At 39.4% G+C, this 14,295-nt stretch overlaps 1 pseudogene; it reads right to left on the bottom strand.

The window, feature by feature from the left end:
- Positions 1-7,679: 7,679 nt before the first annotated feature.
- Positions 7,680-12,763, bottom strand: LOC103238136 (aldo-keto reductase family 1 member C15-like; annotated as a pseudogene).
- Between the last annotated feature and the right edge of the window lie 1,532 nt (positions 12,764-14,295).

Below are 14,295 nucleotides of genomic sequence, written 5' to 3' on the forward strand. Positions count from 1 at the left end.
TAGTGAGATGGGAAAGAAACAAAAAAGCAAATGCCAAAGCTGCAGCAAGTTAGGTTATTTCAGATATATCTTTATTTTGGCAGTTGTGGTGGTGGGGTGAGGTGGGGGTAGGAATCAAGAGAAAACTAGGTTTAGATACTTTTATTTTCTGATCCAGAGTCTTAGGCCAACTTGTAACTGGAGCAGGCTAATCAATCTGGAATAAACTAGAAAACTTCCCATCCGTGAGATATTCTCTATTCATCTCAACCCAAATCAATAAGCTCTGGAACAACCACAGACTCTTTTATTAATATTCATCAAGAAATGGATAATCTGGGTGATGAGAAAAGCTAAAAGGTAAAGGGAGAATCTTAGTCAATTCATTGTTTCTGGGCTGGTAAGACAAATTTCTGTTGAACTGTGTGAGCCTACAGTTAACACAGTTTTCTTTGTGAGTTAAGTACAAACCCAAGTAGTTTTATGATAATAACATACTATTACATGATACTATCATGAATACATTGTGGAAAATAAATATACCTCCACACATGGGTACACATTCACAAATATACCAATGCATTCCATTTTTGCAATATGTCATTCTACAGCTTGAGAAGATAAACTGTTTGCGTTTATATTTTGAACCTCCAGGAGGGCAGAAACAAATTCTGTCTTTTTTAAAACAATGCTTAGTCTGATTTAATATATAAAGTTAATAAATATTTTAAGGTGATAATGAGGAAGGTGATAAAATTATTACTGTTCAATGTATGTCAAACATTCAGAAACGATTTATCTATGACTTTTCTTGGGAGAAAATTTTATATTATACCTAGAGACAGATACAATGGTTAGAAGATGAAGTCACTTCAATGGGGTACTTCCATTTTAGCAAGGGGGATAAAAACTCTTTCTATGTATGAAGTAATAATTTTTGACACAGAAAATACCAAGTCATTGAATGTTATTGTTGATTAATATTACTGATATTTATTGTTAGGGGTACCTGCCTGCATCTCCACTCTCTGTTACCCTTACCCTCTTTATCATTTTATTATGTTATTTATTCAACCAATATGTATTGGGTACCCAGGGAGAGAGTAGTTTAAGAACAAAAACAAAACAGAAACCCTGTCCTTGGAATCTAACACTCTAATGTGGTAAAGATAAAATAAGCTAAATAAACTAGTAAAATACATGGTATGTAAGTTAGGGATATGTGTCAAGGACAAAGATAAAGTAGAGTACAGAGAAAGACTCTCCTAGGACGAGTTGCATTTTTAGATAAGTGACAGAGAAGGCATCATCGAGTGATATATGAGTGAAGACCTGAAGGACGTAAAGGAGTGAGCAATCTAGGCAGGGGGAATGGCCAGTGGAAAGGCCCTAAGACAGGCCTGATATATGTCAGTGATAGGTTTGGCTGTGTCCCCACCCAAATCTCATCTTGAATTGTAACTCCCACGATTCCCATGTGCCATGGGAGGAACCCAGTGGGAGGTGATTGAATTATGAAGGTGGGTTTTTCCTGTGCTGTTTTTGTGATAGTGAATGAGTCTCACAAGATCTAATGGTTTTAACAACAGGAATTTCTCTACACAGGCTCTCTTTTTACCTGCTGCCATCCATGTAAGACATGACTTGTTTCTCCTTGCCTTCTGCCATGATAGTGAGGCTTCCCCAGACACTTGGAACTGTAAGTCTGTTAAACCTCTCTTTCTTTTGTAAATTGCTCAGTCTTGAGTATGTCTTTATCAGCAGTGTGAAAGTGGAAAAATACAGTCAGGAATAGCATGGAGTCACTGGTACTCCATTGGAGTCAAGAGTGGGGAGAATAGCAGGACAGGGACACAGAGAGTTAAGGGAGGGAGTGCCTATTAGCCCTCGTAGGTCTGTGTAAGGAATTTGGTCTTAATTCTGAGTGAAATGGCAGGCTCCCAAATATTGAGGAGTTCCTGCATACACCCTTTTTAACGTGTTCACTGTGGCTACTATGCCTGGGGCTAAAATATAGAAGAGGGAGGACTACCAGGAGCCAGTTACTTTATCAGAAAGACATTGGTATGAGCGTGGGGTGTGTGTGTGTGTGTGTGTGTGTGTGTGTGTGTCTGTGTGTGTATTTGTGTGTGTCTGTGTGTATTGGGGAAGGGATTGCAGATACCATTATGAACCCAATTACAGACATGATAATTTGGAGATGCATAGTAGATATCCAAATAGAGGCGAGTAGACAGATATGCAAACCTTGGTCCAGAGCCGTTAACTGAGTTGGATATGATTTGAGGAGTCTATATTTAGGTGATATTTGAAGCATAAGACTAGATGAAATCAACAATGATGTTAAAGTAGATAGTGAAAGGAGAAGAGGTTTAGGTTGAGCTCTAAGTCACTCCAAAACTGAGAGGTCAAGCTAATGAGGAGAAACCAGCAAAGAACATTAGAAGAAATGGCAAGGGTTGAGGGTATTTTCAAGAATGTTAGTATATTCATTGACCCCCAGAATTTAAGCAGGCAAAGAAGCACAGAGGGCATATTAGAGGGTCAAGTAACAGTGAATTATAGGGCATGCGGTAATCAAAGGATTATTGAAGTCGGCCATGTAGAGAAGGAGCTGAACATGTAGGAGGTGATGACTATCCTATTTAATAGTGACTATTTAATAGTAATGACTATTAAAACTGACATCCAGGCATGGTTGTAGTAACTGGTAATGGCAAGGTCTAGAATAAGACCATTAGGTTGACAGGCTGAGTTAGACTGAAGGATAAACACATTGGAAGAGGAAAGTCACAAAACAGAAAGATGAGACTATTACAAGGATTATGTCTGTAGTGTTGAAATCAAAAGAAATTATGAGAGGTCTACTGTTGGAGGGAATGAAAACCAGGAACTAAAATCTTTGGTGGATGAGAGAAGACCTGGGAATGCAGCCCTGATGACTGCAAAGGACAGGGGTAGTGCTGGGTTCATCTGATGACACAAAGTCCAGAGCTGAATGCTTTTAGAAAGAGAATTCCTGCTCAATATTCAGGCTTAGCACTACTAAGGTCTTGGGATGGATAACAGTACCAACTGGAGAGGGCTGATGGGAATCAGTGCTACCAAGAGAAATAAGGTTTCAGCTATTGGGAAAAGGTGAAAAGAATATGTAGAAAAGACAACAAAGATAAAACGGTTTTGCCAATGGTTAAGGAGGAGTTTCAGAAAGCCAGTGAAAAAAATGTTGAGGTGATGTATACAGAGCTATTTAGGAACCAGGAATTTTAGGCTCCTGTAGTGACTGAACTAACAGTGACAAAGACCATGATAGCCTCAAGGGAGTTAAGGGGCTGGTGAGCAAAGGAGGATGGGAGTCTGTCCAGGAGCTACTGGATTCCTTGCTCTTCCCGTGTTTGGAGATGTTTACATACATAAATATACTAAATGTCACTGAACAGAAAAAAAAATAACTTACAGATTTTTCTCTACAACCTTCTGAGGATCATAGAATCTAAAAGTTTGAAGGGTCATTAAAAGTCTATCTTTGGAAAGAACTTTTTTCCTGCCATTGGATTTTCATTATCACCTCCATTTGCTTGATACTCAGCCTCTTTTTTTCTTCCTGACTTTTCGAACCAGCTTACTCTTTACCATTGAGAACCCCCCTCATACCTGAGCGAAGTTCTGAACATTGTTCAGAAACCACAGCTGAAGATCCACCCCTGTGGCCAGCCTTGCAAGAGAGTCGATTCGGGTTCAAAACCTGAATCAGAAGGGGTGGGCTTTGTTATGGAAATTAGGGAAACATGAGAAATGTTGAAATTTAGAATCAACATGAGAAATGTTGAAATATAGAATCAACAGGACTAGGTGGTTATTTAGATGTAGGGGGTGGTGTTTGTGCCATAATGGTGATATTTGTAGTATTACCATGAAGAGTACATATAGAGAAAACATCGAAGGCTTTAATTTTAAGTGTACTAAGTTTGAATTGTGGGAATAAATAGAACTATCTCTAGGGAATTTTAATTTAAAAGAAAATGTTAATTGTAGCATTACCATGAAGAGTATATATAGAGAAAACATTGAAGGCTTTAATTTTAAGTATATTAAGTCTGAACTGTGGGAATAAATAGAACTATCTCTAGAGAATTTTAATTTTAAAGAAAATCAGTGGGCTACAGGAGACCAGGAAAAATGTCTGGGTTAGAGATAGAAACCATGGAATTATTAGCATGCAGATTGGAGGGAAGCCTAGTGATGAGGGAGACACAGAGGCAGCCTGGAGCCAGGAGAGCCCAGTCTTAAACAGGGAGCTTCCGTCTGTATTGAATTCTGCTCACACTCTTGTCTGGGCAGAGCCCTAAGCCTTGGAGAAATAAAAATCTCTGATCTGAAGTCTGAAGAAAAAATGTTTTCCAACAACTTTCCTAAGCAACAGACCCTGCCTTCTGTGGACTGAAATCAATTGAATTCCCCCACTGTCCTCCTCCCTAGTGTCAACAATGAAACAAGCTACTTACATAGACATTTCCAAATAGCATATATTGTTGTTCAAGCCATCTATTGTTTTCATGTCCTCTGGTGTCAGCTGGAAGTCAAAAACCTGTCAGAAATGTGAGAAGATCAATTTTAATATCCTTGAGGCAATTGCAGTTCCTTTTCTCCCCTCTCCAAAACACACAAATCTTTGTAGGACTTTGTGTAGGTTTATGAGTGAGTTGTCATGGACCAAGGATTCATTCAGTGGCATGTCATGGGAATTTGTCCATTTATAAAGTTGAGATTGTCATCGCTAATCTTCCCTCAGAGACTTTTACTGGGGAGCCGTCATTATAGCAAAGAAATCCTAGAGAATTTTAAGCCCAAACCTCATATGATCTAATTCCTTTATTTTACAGCTACAGAAATCAAGGGGTGACTTACTCAGCACCATACTGTAGGGGAAAAACCAGGATTAGGACCCTCTCCTGACCTTCTCTTTAGTGTTCTTTCCAACCATCACACTCTCCCTTGCAGCACTGGGAGACAAAGCCATTAAACATGGTGCTTATATGCATAGAGTGTAAAAGGAGATAAACTGCCCAAATATACCTTAAGAGCTTTGCAAAAGATACAATGAGAAAACAATGTGCCTCTGTCAATCCCCTGCTGCCACCACCCTGCCCTGTACCTGGAAGTTTTCTTTGATTCTCTTCTCATTGAAGCTCTTCGCCAGGACCACCACCCCCCGCTGCAGCTGGTAGCGCAAGGCAACCTGGCCTGGAGTTCACCTGTGCTTTTCAGCAGTGGCATTGAGTATTGGATCCTCCAGTAGAACTGGGTTGCCTTTTTTCACTCTGAGAGGAGAGGCAGCGATGCTGCAAGTCTGAGGCTGAATATCCATTTACTTGGGGGCTGCTTATTCTGGTCAGGGATGCTAATCCTCTAGAACTTTCCTCATGACCTTCTGGCTGTCTCAATATCTGTTTTGCTTCTTTTGTTATATCCAAAGAAGAAGGAAAAGGAATGGAAGGTGGCAATTCTATTCAGCTCTTATAACATAGGTCTGGGTTAGGTAAAAGGTTTACAAGTTTATTCCTGCTGTCTAGTTTTAATTTCCCCAGATAATTGAGAGATTACTTCAGAAGGTATAGTATCTGTGATTAAAATAACTTTACAGTCCAGGCACGGTGGCTTACACCTCTAATCCCAGCACTTTGGAAGGCCAAGGTAGGAGGATCACTTGAGCCCAGGAATTCAAGACTAGCCTGGGTAACACAGGGAGACCCTGTCCCTACAAAAATAAAAATAAACAATTAGCCAGGCATGGTGGTGCACTCCTGTAGTCCCAGCTACTCAGGAGGTCTAGGAGGGAAGATCCTGACTTGAGCCTGGAAGGTCAAGCCTGCAACAAGCTGTGATTGTGCCCCTGCACTCCAGCCTGGATGACAGAGTGAGACCCCCATCTAAAAAAAATAAATAAAACAAAATGACTTTATGAAGATTATTACCATTCCTTGTCTGAGTCAGACCCCAAGGCAGAATGTGCAGTCATGACAATGTCCTTGGACTTACAGTAGTCCAGGAGTTTGCTGTGGTTGAGGTAAGGGTGATTTTCCACCTGCCGAATGCCAAGCAGGACCACCAACACCAACAGAACCACCAACATCAAGTTTACCAGGGACATGCAGCGCTGCATTGCATGGTATCAAACATCTTTTAAAATACCAGCAACACAGGCCAAGCCATGATTGTAATCCACTGTACCCATGAGGCTCCCACGGGCTTTACTTTGGGATGACAGCCCATGGAGGGCATAGCAGTATTGATTAATTAACTCAGTGCTCTTAGATGGCAGGTTGTATACAAGACCAAAAGAGAATTTCAGTCTCCCAGACTGAAAACCATGGTGACGTCTTTGGTTCTTGTTCATTTATTGTTTATGTGTAACAAGCAGCAATTTCTGCCTTTCTTGGTTCGTTAATCTTAGTATTCCTTATTTTTAAGAAATATTCCCATTTTCTTCATTGCTGCGACTCCTGATATCCAATAAATTGTCCCTCAACATTTTTTTGAGACTCTGTCTCAAAAAAAAAAAAAAATGTGAGTGAGTGGCCTGGACAGAGTTAAAGGAACCAGCATGGTCTTTAGTGAATACCTAGAAAAGTTTGATGGAGCAATGGCAAAACAAGTACCAACAAGTGCCAAGAGAACAGGAAGTGTAGCAGGTGTGGCCCGAGAGGCAGGCCTTCCACCTACAGGACCACCAGCTTCTGCTTTCTGACCTAATTCCCTGCACTGTCCACTCACTCACCATGTCCAGTCTCACATGTCCCCTTGCTGTTCTTGGACACGCTAGTGTCTCTCCCCTTTTAAAAACATTGCCGTGACCCGGCGCAGTAGTTTACTCCTGTAATCCTAGCACTTTGGGAGGCTGAGGCGGGTGGATCACCTGAGGTCAGAGGTTCTGGACCAGCCTGGCCAACATGGTGAAACCCCATCTCTACCAAAAATACAAAAATTAGCTGAGCATGGTAACACGTGCCTGTAACACCAGCTACTCAGGAGGCTGAGGGCAGGAGAATTGCGTGAACTCAGGAGGCAGACCTTGTGGTGAGCCAAGATCGCACTATTGCACTCTAGCCCGGGTGACAGAGCAAGACTCCGTCTAAAGAAACAAAAACAAAAGAAAAACTTTGCCTTGTCTTTCTTTCTGCCTGCATCACTCTTTCCCCAGACACCCACACAATCAATTCCTGCATCTACTGCAATTCTTTGCTCAAATGTCCACTTTTTTTTTTTTGGAGACAAAGTCTCACTCTGTCACCAGGCTGGAGTGCAGTGGAACCATCTCTGCTCACTGCACCCTCCACTCCTGGGTTCAAGCAGTTCTCGTGCCTCAGCATCCCGATTATAGGCATGTGCCACCACACCCAGCCAATTTTTGTGTTTTTAATACAGACAGAGTTTCACCATGTTGGCCAGGATGGTCTCGATCTCCTGACGTCATGATTCACCCACCTCTGCTTTCAAAGAGGCCTACCCTGCCACTCTGTTTTTCATTGATAGTCTGTGCCCCAAACCAACTCCAGTGCTGAGCTTTATTTCTCACCCCCACCTACCACACCACCTACCCATGCCTGGGCCAACACCCTGATTCTGTTCACTGATGTTGCCCGGGTAAGAAGAATAGAACTTGATACACCCTAGGCACTCAATACATACTCGCTGGATGGTTAAGTGGATGAAATGTGAAAACAGAGGCAGAGAGACATTCGGGGACGCTCCCCAGTCTGAACATTGGGCAGAATTAGACCAGGTCCAGTTTGCTGAATTCCTTGTCCATTTTTCCTCTCTCTCCCAAGGTGCAGAGATGTTGGGCTCACTGGAGCTGCACTCACCTCCCATGTGCTGCAGAGATCCACTGTGTCAAAAATGATCTTTCCCTGTGCATCCATCGGCAAAATCTCCTCCCTAGGCTGGAACACAAAAAGAAAGAGAGTTTGCACAAAGCTCTGTCTGGCCTCAGCCAAGCTTGGGGCCCATAAACCTTGAGACTGATAGAACCATCTGTCCTTATTCTTGAACAGATTCGTAAAATTAGGCTAATGGCTAGGGAAGTACATGCAGGAAATATGCGTCCTAGAAATGCTTTCGAACGTTACAGATTCAATAAATATCGACTGCGTCAAGGCTAAGCTGAGGCACCTAGATCCCCTCCCAGGCAGACTCTAGGGTGTTAGGGTGCCCAGCAGGCCCCCTGGTCCTGGACCCTTGCGAAGAGCTGTCTCCTTGCCAGTGACTTGTCAGCATTCAAAGCTGAGTCTTGTCCTCACCGAACTTCCTGTTCCTAAACTGAACTCCACTGTCGGCGACATGGGTTTGAGACTCCAGGGGATAAGAACTTGAAAATGTCGGCAGTACATCCACAACACTGAGGCAAAGCCGTGGATATCAGTGAACTCCTGTCACTCTAGGGCTAGACTTGTGAACTGACTTTGAAACAGTTTCAGAAAAATAAAAAGCACAAGAGAGAATCTTAAAGTATTATTTATCTTCTCATCCTCACAAACTGATTCCTCTCTTGCATTCAGTTACTAATATTTATGTTGATCACCAAATTAAAACAACTTGTGCTAACCTGCAAAGGTACTGGGAAATGAAGAAGGTAAAGATCCACGTAGCTCAGCTGAAGTTTCTTCAGTGACATTTCAAGGCCTCTTTGGACCAATTCTGGGCAGGAAAAGGTGCCCCACACCTGCAATGGTTGAAAGAGAAGTTGTGTGAGATTATTTTTTCAAAAGTCTTCGAGAGAGCTTATTGAAATGGCAAATAAACATCAGCAGCCAAACCATCTTAGAGAAGTGACAAGTTACTCCCAGTGAACGCGTAAGTTCTTAATTATCATGGCAGATTTTCGTATGGAGTAAAGACGATAAATGTAGGAAAAAAATACAGGTTTCAGCAGAGATTCTCAAACTTTAGAAGGTAAAAGAATAATCTGATTTGCTTGTACAAAACATATTCCTGGGTTCTACTCCAAATGTAATAAATCACAACGTCTAGAGAGTGGACTGGGAAAATGCCTGCCAGACAGTAGCCTGAACTGATGGTGATTCAGTAGGGCCTGGCTTGACTGTATTAAATGATTAGGTTTCCCAAAGAAAGTTAGGCCCATAGGAGAAATCTTTTTTGGGTGTTTCAGTTCCCTCGTTCTAAGAAGCAGTAATCTAGGGGAAGAAATCATCAAAATGACTAAAACTAAGGAAACCAGCATTTTGTACAATGTTTTGTATGAAGGGTCACACATTTAGTACGAAAGGAGAATTAAAAGACGGGACTGAGAAGGCTGGTGCCATAGCTACTGCACAGCTAAAGGCAGTCATATGTCACATGCTGGGCTGGAAGGAAGAAACTTTTTTTTTAAATCAACTTGCATGGGATTCACTTGCACGGGCCTAAGTGCTATCTCTGTGGACTACTTCCCCTCACGTTTAAATGGTTTTTGTTTTTTGTTTTTTCTAGCAGTAGTCAGGTCAGTGAATACTAGGGTAAAAATTGTTTTGGGGTTCCTTTCCCTATCTGACTTAAATACATAAGTTATTTTATTTGTTTTGGATATGATGCCAGTGAATATGAAGAATATTATTAATAGAAGAAAATGGCTCAAGGGTTTAAAAGGTACATAAGTACATTTACAAACATTAACCTAATCTTAGAGAAATAAACAGTAAACATTTATTGACCACAAAATGGGTGGAGATGTCAGGAGGAAGGCTCAGAGAGGTTAAAAAACTTTTTTGGTTAAGAAATTTCACCAAGTCAAATGGAATATTCAAAAACTAAAATTTGATCCTAGTTCATCTGTTTCCAAAGCCTATGCTTTCTGACTAAATCACATTACTTTGTACTTTAGCTAAGAAAGATTAAGTCACTTTGTCAAAACTTGACTATTGTAGAGTAGGAAAAGTCAAATCATTTCTGAGTTAAAACATATGATAATAATAACAGCATTTTTGAGCATCTGAAATGTTATCAAATACTTTTCAGCAAGATTTACATGTGTTTTTAAAAGTGTAACACTCATGAAAATCCTGTGACATAAATAATACTGTCTCTGTTTTACAACTTGGGAAACTGAAGGATAGTATTTTAGTAGTTTGTCGAAGGTCGCACATATTCATTTATTTTTACACTTGCTATAGACTAGGGAAGGTCATACATTTAATAAGTGGCAGAGCCTGGATTCAAATATAAAAGTCTTATTACAGAATTCACATTCCTAACCAGACTTCTCATGACGCAAGGTCTGAGTAGATGAAGATTAAACCAATGAAGAGAAATTTGCCAAGGAGCTCTACAGCTAAGAGTGAGCTCTCCGCAGAAACAGATGCATTGGTACACAGCACCTTTGTGGTATAGAATATATCTTTTCTCTTCACAGTGCTGTTGGCAGTCTTCTTTTGGATGGCCTGCCCGATGGCTTCTTCATTCAGGTACGAATAAGCTGAGTCAATATGGCGGTAGCCTACATCAATTGCTACCTGGACGGCTGCTTCTACATTACTCATAGCAACCTGGAAGAGCATAAAGAGATAAAGATTAGTTTGACTCAGGAACGGATGATCAATTCTCTTAGCAGAGATATTCAAAAGAACCTTTTTCCCCCCTACTAAGGGCTAAGAGCTAGAGGTGGCAAAGCTAAATGTTGAGTAAAAATCAATAGTAAGTGTTTAGCAACTAGCTCTGAGGAAGTCCTGGTTTGTAGTATTTGCCAATTTCTATAGTGTAAATACTCCCACTATGGATGAGTTCAAGCTTGCTAAATTGGGCAAAGATGCTCACAATACACTCTTTTGAGTCCTTATGAGCACATCACAGTCTTTAAACCTCTATGTATTTATAGTATGTTTATGATCTATAGATTTGCACAATCTATAGATTTACATTCCTAACTTAATTTGCCCTATAAGAGGTTATAAAATTGGTTTTGAGTCAATAATTTAGTTCTAATAGTTGTCTATCCACATAAAGATATAACTTTAGACACAATAAATTATTAATTTACCTATCTAAACTTGGAAAAACAAAGAACATTTGAGGAAGAATAAAAATAGGAATAGTTTTAAAACATTATTTTAAAAGAAAATAGCTTTTAAAAGAAAAAAAGCTATTTTCTTTTAAAATATTTTAAAATAAATTATTTTTAAAATAAAAAATTATTGTAAAAGAAAAACTGATTTTTCACTTAAAAAACCCTCGTAATTAATTCTTTTGGTTGCTTTGCTGGTTCCTTGGCAACACTTTCTCCTTCACATCTTTCTTATATTTTTTTAATCTCCTGGCCCACCAGCCTGGACTCTTGAAGTCATTCATAATTTTTCCATTTATATTAGCACCTTTACACTTCACTCAGTAATTATAATGCCTTTTGGGTATATTTGTTTCACTTCCAACTACGGTTGAGTCAACTGAGTCCGTGAAGATAAACTATCGCCAGGTTAAAGAGCCAAGGCATGGCAAAAGCAATACTGCATGAGAGTCTTCTTTGCAGTCCTCAGTGGTACACACCATGTTTCTCTCATGTTGGGAAACAATCCTACAACTTTTATAACATTCTTCACCAAGAACTACTGAGATGTGCCCTTGTAAGTTTGGAGTATTTGATCCAGAAACATGGCATGGAGCCAAAGACGAGAATTTTCCAAGTACCACGTAACTCTTTCATGGCACCATCTTACCAACCTGGTCTCTCAGAGACCATGGCCACCTCAGACCACACAGCTTGCTCTAAGCCTGTCTCTCTTTCCCCAAGTTCCTTTGCTACAGAACTTTCTCTAGATACTCTTATTAGTGGTGAACAGGGAGGACTTGGGTACTAAAAATTACAGCACAACTTTAAAATTTGCTGTGAAGTTTCTGGCACAGCATGGTAATCATGTCAATAGGGTTTTATTTCCTCTAATATACTGTGAAAATGGCTACAACTCTACAACAAGAGAGAGTAACAGCAACCAACTTACCCACCTCTGAATTCTGAGCAATCGCATGCACACTTCCATCTATCTTGATGGAGTGCCACTCCAAGCACGGTTTTGGACAAGCAGCATCAAAATCGTTTGGGAGCTTATTATAAATTATAAATGTGAATTTTAGAGCCTCATCCAAGATCTACTCAATCAGAACCTTCAGGGATAGGGCCTCCAAATGTGCTTTTTTAACAAGATCCTCAAATGTTTATATCTCTACTAAAACGTGAAAAGCCCTTACTTAATGCACAAAGTAACTTAACTTGGTGAGAAGTATCCTACAAATGAGAAAAGTGAGGCCCACCTGAATTTCCCAGACTCACATAGTGACTAATTCTGGTCAGGAACCACCTGCTACTCCTCCTTCCCCAATGCCATTATGGTTACCTTCCTAGCAGCAGAGGTGCCAAACCCCAGAACAGGCATGAGTTTCCATCATTCAGTTTTACAGAAAGGAGTCTGTTAAAACTCATCTTCTTTTACTTTTCCTGCAAAGCAGAGGTTTTTTTCCTTTATTAGGATAAATCTGTAGAGAAAAGAAAATACAATGACTATTTTTATAACAAAGTCAGAGTCTCACCCTGTCGCGTGACCTCTATATTGATCTTGTATCTTGTATCTATATTGATCTTGTATCCCACAACTTGACTGAACTTGTTTATCACCTCAAATAGTATTCTAGTAGATTCCTTAAGATTTTTTTTTTCTTTTTTATTAGAATAGAAATGGGGCCTCACTATGTTGACAAGGCTGGTCTCAAACACTTGGTTTCAAGCAGTCCTCCTACCTCAGCCTCCCAAAATGTTGAGATCACAGATGTGAGCCACTGCGCCTAGCCCGTAAGATTTTCTTCAAGCATGATGATGAAATCTGCAGGTAGAAATAGTTTTACTTCTTTTTATAATGGCTTGACTGATGTCCTTCTAAAATTCATGTTTACCCAGAACTTCAGAATATGACCTTTTATGGAAATTAAGTTTTTACAGATATAATTAGTTAATATGAGGTCACACTGGATTAAGGTGGGTTCTAAAGTCAATGACCAAAGTCTTTAGAATGAGAAGAGAGAATACAAATACACATAGAAAAGAAGGCCACATAACTATGAAGGCAGAGACTGAAGTGATTCAACTATAAGCCAAGGCATGCCAACTACTACTGGGAGCCACCAAAAGCTAGTCAAAGGCAAGGGAAGCGTCTTCCTGAGAGCCTTCAGGGGGAGTGTGGCCCTGTAAACAACTAGATGTTTGACTCAAGTCTCCAGAGCTGGAAGAGAATACAATCCTCTTTTATTGTTCTAAACCATCCAATTTGTGAATAATAGGTTATGGCAGCTCAACCTAAAACATTTTCCAATCTAGATGTTTTTCTTCCGTTGCCTAATTTTCCTAGCTAGAACCTCCAGTACAATGTTTAATAGCAGTGGCAAGAATAAATATTCTTATGTTGTTCCTGATCTTAGCAGGAAAGCATTCAGTCTTTTACCAATATGTATGAAGTTTGGGGTTTTTTTTGTTTTTTGGTTTTTTTTTAACAGTTGCTCTTAATAAAATAAAATCTCTTTTATTCCTAGTTTTTTGAGTTTTTTTTTTTTTTTTTTTGAATCATGAAAGGATGTTGGAGTTTTTAAAATGCTTTTTCTGAATTTGTTGAGATGATCATGTAGTTTTATTCTTCATTCTATTAATACAATGTATTATATTGATTGATTTTTGGGTGTTCAAACAATATTGCATTCATGGAATAAGCTTCACGTGGTCATGGTATATAATGCTTTTATATGCTATTGGGTTCAATTTGCTAGCATTTTATTTCTATTTTTATAGCTGTATTCATAAAGGATTTTGTTCTGTAATTTTTTTTTCTTGTGATGTCTGTCTGGCTTTGATATCTGGTAATACTGGTCTCTAAAAGTGAGTCCTTAAAGGTGTTCTTTCCTCCTCTGTTTTTGGAAGAGTTTGAGAAAGGTTAGTGTTAATTTTTAAATGTTTGGTAGAACTGTGTGATGCCAACTGCATCTGGGCTTTTCTTTGTGAATTTATAAAAATATATATTGGTACTTAAATTGCTTTACTTGTTATAGGACTACTTATATTATCAATTTTTTCAGTTTTAGTATTTTATATTTTTCCAAGAATTTGTCATTTCATCTGAGATATCTTTAAAAGGGATTGCAATGTCTCCTCTTTCATTTTTGATTTTAATAATTTGTATCTTTTCTATTTTTTGCTTGATCAGTCTAACTAAAGGCTTATTGTACCAGACAAATCTCTAAGTGACCTTGAATTGACAGTAATATAAATAGTAAGTTTTATCTCAACAC

Source organism: Chlorocebus sabaeus, chromosome 9 (genome assembly GCF_047675955.1).
Source record: "Chlorocebus sabaeus isolate Y175 chromosome 9, mChlSab1.0.hap1, whole genome shotgun sequence".
NCBI lineage: Eukaryota > Metazoa > Chordata > Mammalia > Primates > Cercopithecidae > Chlorocebus > Chlorocebus sabaeus.